General features: G+C 34.0%; 1 pseudogene; it reads left to right on the top strand.

Moving 5' to 3' along the window:
• Positions 1-392: 392 nt before the first annotated feature.
• On the top strand, positions 393-904 carry LOC119530280 (annotated as a pseudogene).
• Positions 905-12,586: the final 11,682 nt, after the last annotated feature.

Here is a 12,586-nt window from a genome sequence, read left to right as displayed (position 1 = left end):
ATTATTTTTAATATTCAATTTGATAAATTTTCAATTTTTAATGTTTCTGCTTTTAACTATCAATTATTTAGAAATTAATTTTTGAATTCCTACATATATAGAAACATTTTAATATCTTTCAAAACTTGTGTGTGACATAGCTGCACTATAAAGGTAGAATATCATCACTTATCGTGACCCACTTAAATTTATTGACACTTGCTTTATTGCACAGAGTACACTAAATGTTTGAAGTATCTTGTATGCTTAAAAAGGAAAACTTCATTGGTGCTGGAAGATGCATGGGTGGAGCTGCTTCCTTCTAGCTGGGGGAAGAGCTGCTCCAGTCCGAAGTAGGGCATTGCCCTGCATTGTTGCCCCAAGACTTGCAGCCTTCTGTGGAGGCTGGAAAGATGGTGGAGATGTGGTATCTGGTTGAGTTCCACAACGATCAGAGAAAAACTCAATATCTGGGGCCTAGCTGCCCCATCACCCTGGAGCAGCTGCGTCAGCATGGGATGGTAACTGGAAACTGAATGCTGACAAATATGAGAATGATTCCAAATTAGAAAAGTCCAAAAAGAAAGAAACTGCTCCTGATGGACATAGTAACCATATGCAATGATAAGCTATCAAATTATGAAGAAAAGATTAAAATGTTTTATGAAGAACATTTACACTTGGATGATGAAATTTGATATATCTTGGATGGTAGTTAATATTTTAATGTAAGGGATAAAGAGGACACATGAATCTGGATTTTCATGGAGAAAGGAAAACAACACTTTCTGCAGGAATTTATCACTTCTTCACACTGAATGAAAAGAACTATGTTGGAAAACCAGTGTGGACAATATACAACTGGCCAGCTTGCTATCTTCATGCTCAAGGACAGTACATGGAATTTTTGACACAGAAAGTTTAGTGATGCTCTCTGGAAACTAATACACTACTTGTGATGTCCTAAATATGATAATTGAACAGAAAATCAATCATTTTCTCTTTTATTATATTGTAGACTTGAGGCTAAATTACCTTTCCTCTGTACATTATTTGATCAGAATATTTTTTAATGAAGTAACAATAAAACTGATTTTTACATGGAAGGAACTTTGTAAAAAAAAGGAAGCCAGCAATTATTAAGTATAGTGTGTGCATATGTCTACTAAGAGATGTTTGTTCATCAAATTATCTGTCATATGTTCTTATTATTTTTCCATTTTTTGTTTCATCAGCCAAAATAAGTACTTTATAATTGCCCACATTAATTACATACTTATATATTTCTTCCTGTATCTTTTAAATTTTGCTTTATATATTTGATTCTATATTATGTGTAGAAAAAAATAAACTGTATTATCACCCTTATTGTTTTAACATTTTTATGTCACGACCCTATCTCTAGCAATGCCTTTTGCCTAAAAACTTCTGCTTCATTATATATTAACATAGTGACAACAGGGCTTTTGTGGCTTTTATTGTTTGTTTATATTTGAACAAATTTTATCCTTTTTTTAACTTCAAAATTTTTGAAGCATTATGTTATAGATATATCTCTTCCACAACTTCTCTAATAAAAATAAAATTAACAGAAATTTTAAAAATTTAATGAAATGTAATAGAACATATAAAATATTCCAATTACTAAAATAAAAAAAAAATATCTAGCATTTATATCCAATTCTATGGTCTTTTATTTTAACTAAACCTCATAGCCTATGTTCAATATTATTAATAATATATATGTATTCACAAGTATATTTGATTATATCCCAGTTATACATTATATTTTAAATAAATTGTTTTTAGGGCTAAATTGAAATATTTTTGTTTCTTCTTGGTACCTAAAGGTGCTACCAATCCAGGGCCACCCAACTGATGGAAGCCAAGTTCTTTTCTGCACAATGTCTGTTTTATTTCTGCCTTCCCCTCACCAAGGGATGTTACCATATTGTTTTCCAGTCTAAAATGTGAGGACATTTAATAGAGTTTTGATTTTAGCCAGGCCATGGCTAAAATGACTAGAATAGTCTTTCATGGCAAGGCCAGCAAAAGTGAAGCTTACTTTGATAGGTTTGATTGTGAAGCTTGTATCTCTGGGTTCATGCCATTTTCTTCTACCGTTTGGACCTATAGTTTCTCCATATCCAGTTAGGTATTTAGTGCAATTAAGAAGATTTTTTAAAACCTAAGTATTTCTTCTAGATTATCTGGATGTCTATAACAGAGGGATTAGCCATAATTATGTAACATGACATTATTGGAAAATTGTGGTTTAATACTCCTATTTATGTGCATGTGTTTATATCTTCCATCATACCACAAATAACTGAAGTTCAGTAACCAGGTATGAGGTACCTTTCTATCTCCCAAGACATTTTGTACATTAGAACCTGAGCAAATATTTTGAGTTCATACAACATGGATGAGTTAAGCCAATGTATTGCCATCCAAGTAATTTTAATTGTAAAATGACATAATTCAAGGGGCTGATAATTATGAGAGGTATTTTCCTAACCATAATATATTGCATCATGGCTTAGGGGATTGATGAATACAAAAGAAAAGTTTTATTAGGGAGATAGAAAGATAATAGCAGCAGCCCAACTTCATGGAATTCTTCAAATATTAGTAGACATGGTACTAAGCACTTGGCATGTTTCTTCTCAAATAATATTCAAAATTGCCTACAGAATTGGTATTATAGCAAATGTGAAAATGCATAAACCAAATTCTATGGAAAATAATAAAATATCTCAGGATCACATATTAGATAGTGATTCTGTGTTTCTGCTTTGTTTACCAGGTACTTTACGTGTTTTACATATGCTATGTATTTTACGGTTTCAAATATAGCAACATAGTCATCATTAAATCCACCACTCTATTATTCCACAAAATGAGGCCTAAAGACATTACATAACTCTTGTAAGTTCACATGGTATTAGGTAGTATAGTCATCATTTAAAGCCAATCTTTTTGAGCACCGTATTAGGTAATATAGCCAAAAAAACTGACATTTAAGCCCACTTTTGTTGAGCAAAAAACAGTTTAAAAGTATCCATAATAACATAGCTATTAGTATTGTATGTTACCTCTTTTAAACATTTTACTGTGGTATTTAAATCATATCATCACGAAGGCAGACATTTTATTATCTTTCTTCTGAAAATAGTAGGATCCTTATATGTTTCATTCAAGATTTTCAACCAGTAAGGACTCAGTCAGCATTTCGTGAATAAATGAACCAATAACTTTGCTTTATTTGGAAGTTCAGCATTAGAACAGAATGGTAGGAAATGTGGTAACAATTCACATTTCCTTCAATGACACACTATGTTACTCTTGGGTGAGTTTGCTATTGCACATTATTCATCTGTAAAACTACAATATACTCTAGTCTCTTAAAGAAAATATCTGAGACAGCTCTTTTAGAAATGTAGAGTGCTATCATAAATATAGTACCTGCTGTTATTGCTTTCATTTTATGTCTTCAAATATATCAGGATTATGTATAAACTTTGATAGCATAGCACTAAAATAAATTTTTAGGAGAATGGATGATTAATTTGACATTTTATTTTCAGTGAAGGCATGCAATTTAAACTCTATCAAACACTGAATATTCAGAAATAATATGAACTAGTGAGTATTATCTACTCCTAATAAATCTTCAAAATATAGATGACTTGTAATTAAAGGTTTCTGAGCCAAACACATTTAATTTGATTATTACATTCATCTCCACATATGCTATTGACAAACCAAAGAAACTTTTGTACAGAAAGATATGAACTTACTTAATAGAGCCACAATAAAATAAAACTTAGCACTTCCACAATAAAATAAACCAGCACTCTTATAACATCATTATTTGATCAATAAAAGCATTTTCAAAATTAAGCAATTATTGCATTTTGTTTTAAGTGCTAGAAATGTGCATCCGTAATGATAGACCAAAGAAGAATACTGGGTTTGTGGTTTTTCCAAAAACAGGTAATTAAAATTATAGCAGTCCTTTCAACATAGATGATCTGTGTCCATGGAAATCCAACTTGACTTAGTGTTATTTTGAGGTTGATCTTTAAAAAATAATAAGAAAAATAAATGTATAGTATTACAAGATTATGAATCAATGCATTACTCATTACAATTCTATTTCAGTGTACTTTTAAATCTATAGCAAAATGGTATTTATCCATTCAAAAAGTATTTATCAAATATTTATTATGTGTCAAGCATGTTTCTATGCACTAGTAATAAAACAGTGAACATAGCTGACAAAATGCTCTGTCCTCATAGACTATATATTATAGGACTGGGGGTAGTGAGACATCAATAAACAAATACAAAAATAAAGTATTTATTATGTCATATATTAGTGTTAAAGAGGATTTCAGAATTGTTTATGTATTTGTCTAGGAAAAATCTGTTGAAAATCAGTTTGTCTGTTGGTTTGGACCCCCTTGAACTACATGTAAATCTGACAAGTTTTATGAGAATTTTATGTAACAGATGCACTGCTAGTCTAGACTGAAATGGACAGAGAGGATAAAATGAAGAAAAAATGACTTCTAGGGCAGAACTATGACAGCAGAGGTCTGGACCAAAAAGATCTCCTTGGGCCAAGAGAGATGGGCTTCCAATCAGTCTTCCATCCTTTTGTTCAAAGAGAGTGCTGCTGAAACCCCAATGTTTGGAATGAATGGGCATTATGACCCAGACTTCCTAGAGAACCTGGCCACCATCCCAAAGCCTGGAGAGGATGGGGCCTAGGCCACAGTGTAAGGGAAGAGCACCACACTGCCCCAACACTGGAAAAGGGTGGAGCTGCTACTGCACGAGGCCCAGATGACAAAACATTGATTCATAGATGACTCTAAACTTGAAATCTAATTGGTTTGCCCTGATGGGTTTTGGACTTGCATGAGACATGTTACCCCTACTTTCCTTCCAATGTCTTTCTTTTGGAAGAGGATATATATATCCTATGCCTATACCACTGCTATATTTTGGAAGCAGATAACTTGTTTTCAGGTTTCACAGGTTCACAGACTTTTGATCCAGTATAGACTGCACCTATAGTTGGTTTTGATGAGATTTTGGATTTAGAGTTGTTACTGAAATGACTTAAGACTATGGGGATATTGGGATGAGGTGAATATACTTTGTGTGTGGGAAGGACATGTGTTTTTGGGGTCCAGATGGTGGACTGTGGTAGACTGAGTTATGTCCCTAAAAAAACACATGGTCTTTATATTAATAAGTAACCTGTGGGTGTTAACCCACTGCAAATATAAGAATGTTATTTTTAGTTAAGTTGTGGCCAACTGAATCAGTATGGGTAATAATCCATATTACTGGAGGCTTAATCCAAAGAGCATCTTTTAGTCACAGAAGCCTAAAAGGAGGAAACATCACCATGTGATGGCAGGCAAAGATACAAGTCAAGAAACCTTAAGGATTGCCCACAGCCAGCACCAGAATGCTACAGACTGCAGGAGAAAACAAACCTCACTCATACCTTGATTTTCAACATTTTTTTTACCCTCCAAACTGTGATCAAGTATGTTCCTATCCTTAAGCCAAAATAAGTCTGTTGTATTTGTAATAATGGTTCTGTTAAACAAAGACATTATATTGAAAATATTGAAGGGATACAAAAATAATGAAATTGATGAAATAAAGTAATTTGAAAAGGTTGTTAAAAGCAAGAGCTTAACCAATATTTAAAAGTAAAATGTTCACAAATTCCCTTACATTTTGACAGTCTAAACAATACCCCCCAAAGCTCCATGACTCTATTGGATACCTGCTGGGGTACTTTAGCATATTTAAAATACTTTTTATGAAAAAAATTTTATTTTTCCATAAAATTTATTTATAAATTATTCACGTTCCAAGTGTTAAAACATTGCAGAAGTTTAATAATTAAAATTTTTCTTAAATTTCAGTATATTATTTGCTCTGGTTTCAACAACGAGGCTGTCTTTCTGCCTTTTATGACAGTATTACACATTTTTTTCCTTGGTGTTGTACTGTTTCTCCCTGAATCCATTAGTTCCAATAAAATAAAAACCATTCACTAACTACATCATATAAATGATACCATGAGCACACTGCAAGGAAGGATAGCTAACGATAATTATTAAGGAAAAGAGGATTAGGTTTGCCAAGAAATTGAATAATAGTGAAAGAAGGAAGGATAACTTAGCAAATAAAACATTTCTGTTGCTTTGCTCATAGCCAGTGTTTAAGGGGATGAAGATCTGAAACTGAAAATTCAAGTTGTAAAACAATTTTACACATAGACTAAAAACAATATAGATTAAACCATCTTGATACTCAACCCCAAAAGTGAAAACTGATTTTATTTAATTAGCTAATGAAAATTCCACTTTATTAATTTCTATTTTTCATGTGGAATTTTTTTAAGTAGAGAGCAAACTACATGATATATATTTATTTAGACATAAGAGTAGTCCATTAAGCCCTGTAAATTATAATACTTTTAGATGTTACCAAGTCAAAGAACCTGAAGCTTTATTCTGAGATCTTTAGAAATGAAGAAAGTAAGGTGTGGTCTTAATGAAGTTGCCAGAACTTATTAAAATGTATCTTCCCATAAATGTTTCCATGAAAATATGACAAGAAAGAAGCCCTTATATCTTATTTTAAGACAGGAAATTCTATAAGAACTGCTGTGATAAACATAAAGGCAAGGTGCTTGCCCTTCTGGTGTATATAGTTTAGAACTCGGGAGCCACAAAATATCTGGAATTTTGTTCAACTTTCATAATTATTATGCCTTGGGTGATTTGCTGTTCTTTGTACTTTTAAAAATAATGTTATAAATGATAATCATCTTTTTTTTGTAAAAAATATTAAAATTTTTGAAATGTTATCACATTGATAAGAATGAGAATAAAGAATAAGTTGCAGTAGCATTCTTTTTAAAAATAGAGTGGCAAATTAATACAAGACTTTCTGTGTAACTTTCAGTGTAGCAATTAAACTCATTTGAAAATACTGGCCTTTTTCCTGGAAATTATGTTGCTAATCTGCAAAAATCATATAACTGCATTCTAATTAGAGAAATACTTCTAAAATGTAAATAGTTCATGAGATAAGCCAATGAGTAATTAGTAATAAAAATTATTTCCTTAAGCATATTTAAACCATATGCTACATAGGAAACAGTATATAAAATCACTGGACCAAGGTAAAAAGAACATGTGGTTAAAATAAGCATTCAGAAAATACAGCTGAATAGATGGTTTCAAACACTAAAAGATGCCTTGCCAAGTAATAGCTGTTAGTTTTGTGAAGAAAAAAAAAAAAAACAAAAAAACAAAAAACAAAAAACAGAAACAAGCACCCCTCTCCCCAATTTACAGAAAAATCAATAAGATACCATACACATGTGTGTGTATATTTACACACATATGTAAAATGCTGTGAATTCAGTAAAGCACAGCCTTATAATTATAATCTATTTAAAATCATAAAATAAATTCAGAAATTCTGATGTCCTTCAGAATTTTTTAAAAAATGAAATTATCTTCAGTTCTAAATTTTGTTATGCATCATTTTCTACTGTGCTGGTCCATGCACTGAAAAACCTAACACAACAAAACGAAAACCTTATAATCTAAGAACACATAAACTCATGTCAAATAATTAATTGAATGCATAAATTTTCTGGGTATTTATGGTATTTTTAAAATATAATTTTCCCATACAAAAACAGATCTTTAGGTTTCAGGGTCTATATAACCACTTGTTTGCAATTTCTTATCACAATTCCCTCTGAAAATCTACCACATGCACAATGACTTTGATGTTAGTGTCATTTCATATAATTATAGAATACCGCTCTTTCAAAAAACTCAAAGATATAAAATTACTAACTTCACACATACTTAGAATTAGAATTGTTAATAGGAGAAATGTCTATCTCAATTCTTAATTCATTCAACTATGGGAAGTCATTAATTTCCCTCTTCTTAAGAAGTACATCGTTCCTAAGACGACTCCATGGAAACATGGCACAGTGACTGACAAGCAGGCATCAGACCCAGCCAAGTACTGTTTAGCCAGCTGAATTCTTGATATTAAAGTTTTCTCCTCTGTATAAGTATGAGCTGCACAATAACTTAGTTCCCTTATGATTGCCCTCAGTTGTTTGAATCTAATCTAGTACAATTATTTTATATAGACTAATATTCAATAAGGATATCTAAGATACGTGTCTTTAAAGTTTTTTAATTTTAAAAATCTAAACTCTCAATGGTATGGATCAAGTTAAATCCAGTTAATTTATTATATCAATAAAAATAACCCTTAGCTAAACCTTTATTTAAATTCAAGTTTATATTTTCACAACTCTGATATTTAATTTATTACATTTAGTAAATGTGCTGGTTTGAATGTATTATGTCCCCCAGAAAAAGCCATATTCTTTGATGCAATCTTGTGGGGCAGACATAATAGTGGGGATTAAGTTGGAATGTTTGGATTAGGTTGTTTGCATGGAGATGCACCCCACCCAACTGTAGATGATAATTGATGGGATATTTCCATGGAGGCATGGCCCCACCCATTCAGGGTGGGCCTTGATCAGTGGAGCCATATAAACGTGCTGACTCAGGGAGATGGAACTGAGTGCAGCTGTGAGTGATGTTTTTGAAGAACAGCAAGCTTGCTAGAGAGGAACGTCCTGGGAGAAAGCCATTTTGAAACCAGAACTTTGGAGCAGATGCCAGCCACGTGCCTTCCCAGCTAACAGAGGTTTTCTGGATGCCATTGGCCATCCTCCGGTGAAGGTACCCGATTACTGATGTGTTATTTTGGACACTTTATGGCCTTAAGACTGTAACTGTGTAGCCAAATAAACCCCCTTTTTATAAAAGCTAATCCATCTCTGATGTTTTGCATTCTGCAGCATTAGCAAACTAGAACAGATTTTGGTACCAGAGAAGTGGGGTGCTTTTGCTGCTAAGTTTGCAAACGCCAAACATGTTGGAACAGCTTTTTAAATGGATAATGGGGAGTTTCTGGAACAGTTGTGAGGAGCTTGATAGAAAAGGCCAAAACTGCTTTAAAGAGACTGTTTATGGAAATATGGACTGTAAAGATACTTCTGACGAGGCCTTGAACAGAGATGATCAATGTGTTGTTGTGAACTGGAAGAAAGGTGATCCTTTTTTTAAAGTGGCAGAGAATTTGGCAAAATTGTTTCCTGGTGTTGGATGGGAGGAAGAATTTGAAAGTGACAACCTGGAATACTTAGTTGAGGAGATCTCCAGACTACTTGTGGATGATGTACCCTGACTTCTCCTTGCAGCTTATAGTAAAATGCAAGTGGAGAGAGATAAACTTAGAACTGAACTCTTGGGTTCAAAGAAACCAGAAGCTGATGGCTTGGAAAATTATGGGCTTCCAGGGGGTGGAATCCCAGAAGCTACAGCCCAACGTGAGGATGTAACCAAACATGGAACCCAGCCACCATTTCAGTACAAGCCAAGATTGGAAAAGGAATTATCCAGAAAGGATTTGTGGAAAGTCCTATTGTCTGATGGCTTTGACCCCTGTATACTTCATGTGAAGCCAACAGAATTCTTGCAAGATCTTTACAGACAGAGCCACTGCCAGTTGGGACTGGAGGAGAAAGACAAGGAACAAATTAAAGGAAAAATTTGTTCAAAGACAGAGCCATGGAGTTTGAGGTCTGGAGTCAAGAGGCCTTGGGCTGGGAGAGTAGAACAGCCCACATGTATGGAAAGGGTGAGTTTGCCCTGGAGGTCAAGGGTGGGCATTCCACCTCAATGCTCAGGGAATGCTTTGCCACCCCAGGTCCCAAAGAGGGTGGAGCACATTCCCAGGGAATTGGGGAGAGCCTGGCTGCCACCACACTGTTCTGAAAGGGTTGAGCATGTGCCTCAGAGATGGAAGGGAATCTGGGAACTGCCCCGATGTTTGAGGAGGGTGGGGCCAAGAAGGTGGTCTCCCCAATGTGTGGATATGTTGGATCACTCACCCAAGTGTTTGGAGAGGAAAGGGCTGCCACAAAGGCCCTTAGGAAGGGTTAGACTCCTGCTCTCTCAAGCCCCAAGGATGCAACGTTAATGACTCTCAGACTTTGAAATCTAATGGAGTTTGTCCTGCAGGTTTTAGGAACTGTTTTGCTCCTGTTAACCCTGTTTTCCTTACTCTTTCTCCTTATGGCAATGGGAATGTTTATCCTATGAATGTCCCTCCTTTGTATATTGGAAGCATGTAACTTGTTCTAAGTCCACAGATCCAAAGCTAAAGGAAAAGTATGCCTTAGGGCTGACCACGCCTATATTTGATTTTGATGGGATCATGTACTTAACTATTGTTACTGAAATGATTTAAGTTTCTGTGGTATTGTGGGATGAATGTATTTTGTATTTGGAAAGAATATGTTTTTCTGGGGTCCAGGGGTGGAATGTGCAGGTTTGAATGTATTATGTCCCCCAGAAAAAGCCATATTCTTTGATGCAATCTTGTGAGGCAGACATAATAGTGGGGATTAAGTTGGAACGTTTGGATTAGGTTGTTTGCATGGAGATGTGCCCCACCCAACTGTAGATGATAACTGATGGGATATTTCCATGGAGGAGTGGCCCCACCCATTCAGGGTGGGCCTTGTTCAGTGGAGCCATATAAACGTGTTGGAACTGAGTGCAGCTGTGAGTGATGTTTTTGAAGAGGAGCAAGCTTGCTAGTGAGGAACGTCCTAGGAGAAAGCCATTTTGAAACCAGAACTTTGGAGCAGACACCAGCCACATGCCTTCCCGGCTAACAGAGTTTTTCCGGATGCCATTGGCCATCCTCCAGTGAAGGTACCCAATTAATGATGTGTTATTTTGGACACTTTATGGCCTTAAGACTGTAACTGTGTAGCCAAATAAACCCCCTTTTTATGAAAGCCAATCCATCTCTGGTGTTTTGCATTCTGCAGCATTAGCAAACTAGAACAGTAAACATTAGAATTTTCAAACTTGACTAATATGTAGGAATTGCAATCATAAGCTAACTGTTTTATCCCAACAAGCCCCATGATGTTAATACATTAATTGACTATACTTAATTTAATTGATTCATCTGTATACATTAATTAGTTAATAGATTAGCAGAAGCTCAAATGGCCCCTTATTCTTTATTCAGAATTTTTCCACATAAATAGCAAATTATTAATGTTCTCAGAGAAGTGTTGTACTGAAATGTCTTCCCTTTATATATTTATATCCCTTTAAAGATCACACCTTATCTTTTTTGCTTTGCTAAAAAACAAAACTCTTCATTACAATATTTACAGTAGCCAGGCTTTATATCATCAGATTGATTCCTTCAAAAATCACATTTGTCATGTTATTCTGAATTTGTTGCTCAGATTTGAGATAACATAGTTTAGTTGTTTGTGCTTTTTGTTATTTTAGATAAGATTACCATTTGAGGTAGAAAACATAATACTATTATTTGTTGAATTCATTCACAAGGCTTGCAATAAATTAATTAAAAAGGTACAACTGTATGGATGTATAGTTGGCATATACTGGGCATGTTTAAAGTATACAGTCTTCTATATTTTGGCATATGCTTTCCCCTGTGAAACCATCACTGAAATCAAGAAAAAAGAACAAAACCATCCCTTACAAAGTTTCTTCATGTTCCTACATAAGCCTTCCTTCCTTTCTTCACCCTCATCCCTTACCAACCAATGATATACTTTCTCTTACTATAGATTTCTTTGCATTTCTAGAATTTTATATAAAAGAATCATAAATTATGTAATCATTGTTATTTAGCTTCACTAAGAGTGACTATAATTATTTTGAGGTTTATTCATGTTTATTTCTTCACCAGTTGATGGACATTTGTGTGTGTGTTTTTTCCAGACATGATTATTACAAATAAAGTTGCAATGAACAGTTGTATACACATCTTTTTCTGGATATGTGCATTCAATTCTCTTAGGTAACATCTCTTAGCAGAATGAGGGAGTCATATGCAGATGTATGCTTAAATATTTAGGAAACTTCCAACTGTTTTTCAAACTAGGTCATACAATTTCACATACCTGCCATCCATTTATGAAAGTTCCAGTTGTTCCACATCTCTGCTATCACTTGGCATTGGTAGAATTTTTTTTTAAAATTTTGACATTCTACTATGTTTTATCTCACTGTGCATTTAATTTACCTTTCCTAATGAGTAATGATATTGAACATTTTTGACATTACTCTTTGTTATCCATGTATCTCTTTTTGGTGAAGTGTCTATTAAAATTTTTGCCTAGTTTTACTAGGTTATTTCTTTTCTTATTGCCGAGTTTCAAGATTTCTGTATAATCCCCTGACCACAAGATATAATCACACTCCTGCATTTGATTTTTATCATGTCTATGTCCATATTTATATTATTAATATTTTGAATGGGTCTATGGATAATCTATAGAATTACCATGTATGTTTCATTTTCATTTTGTTTTGATGTTAAACTTTATAGAAAATTTCCAAGACTACAAAAAACTCACACATACCCATGCACATACACATACACACTCACAAACTATGCCCTG

Source organism: Choloepus didactylus, chromosome 3 (assembly GCF_015220235.1).
Source record: "Choloepus didactylus isolate mChoDid1 chromosome 3, mChoDid1.pri, whole genome shotgun sequence".
NCBI classification, from domain to species: domain Eukaryota; kingdom Metazoa; phylum Chordata; class Mammalia; order Pilosa; family Megalonychidae; genus Choloepus; species Choloepus didactylus.
The sequence above is the reverse complement of the archived record's forward strand: the minus strand, read 5'-3'. Positions and strand labels throughout refer to the sequence as shown.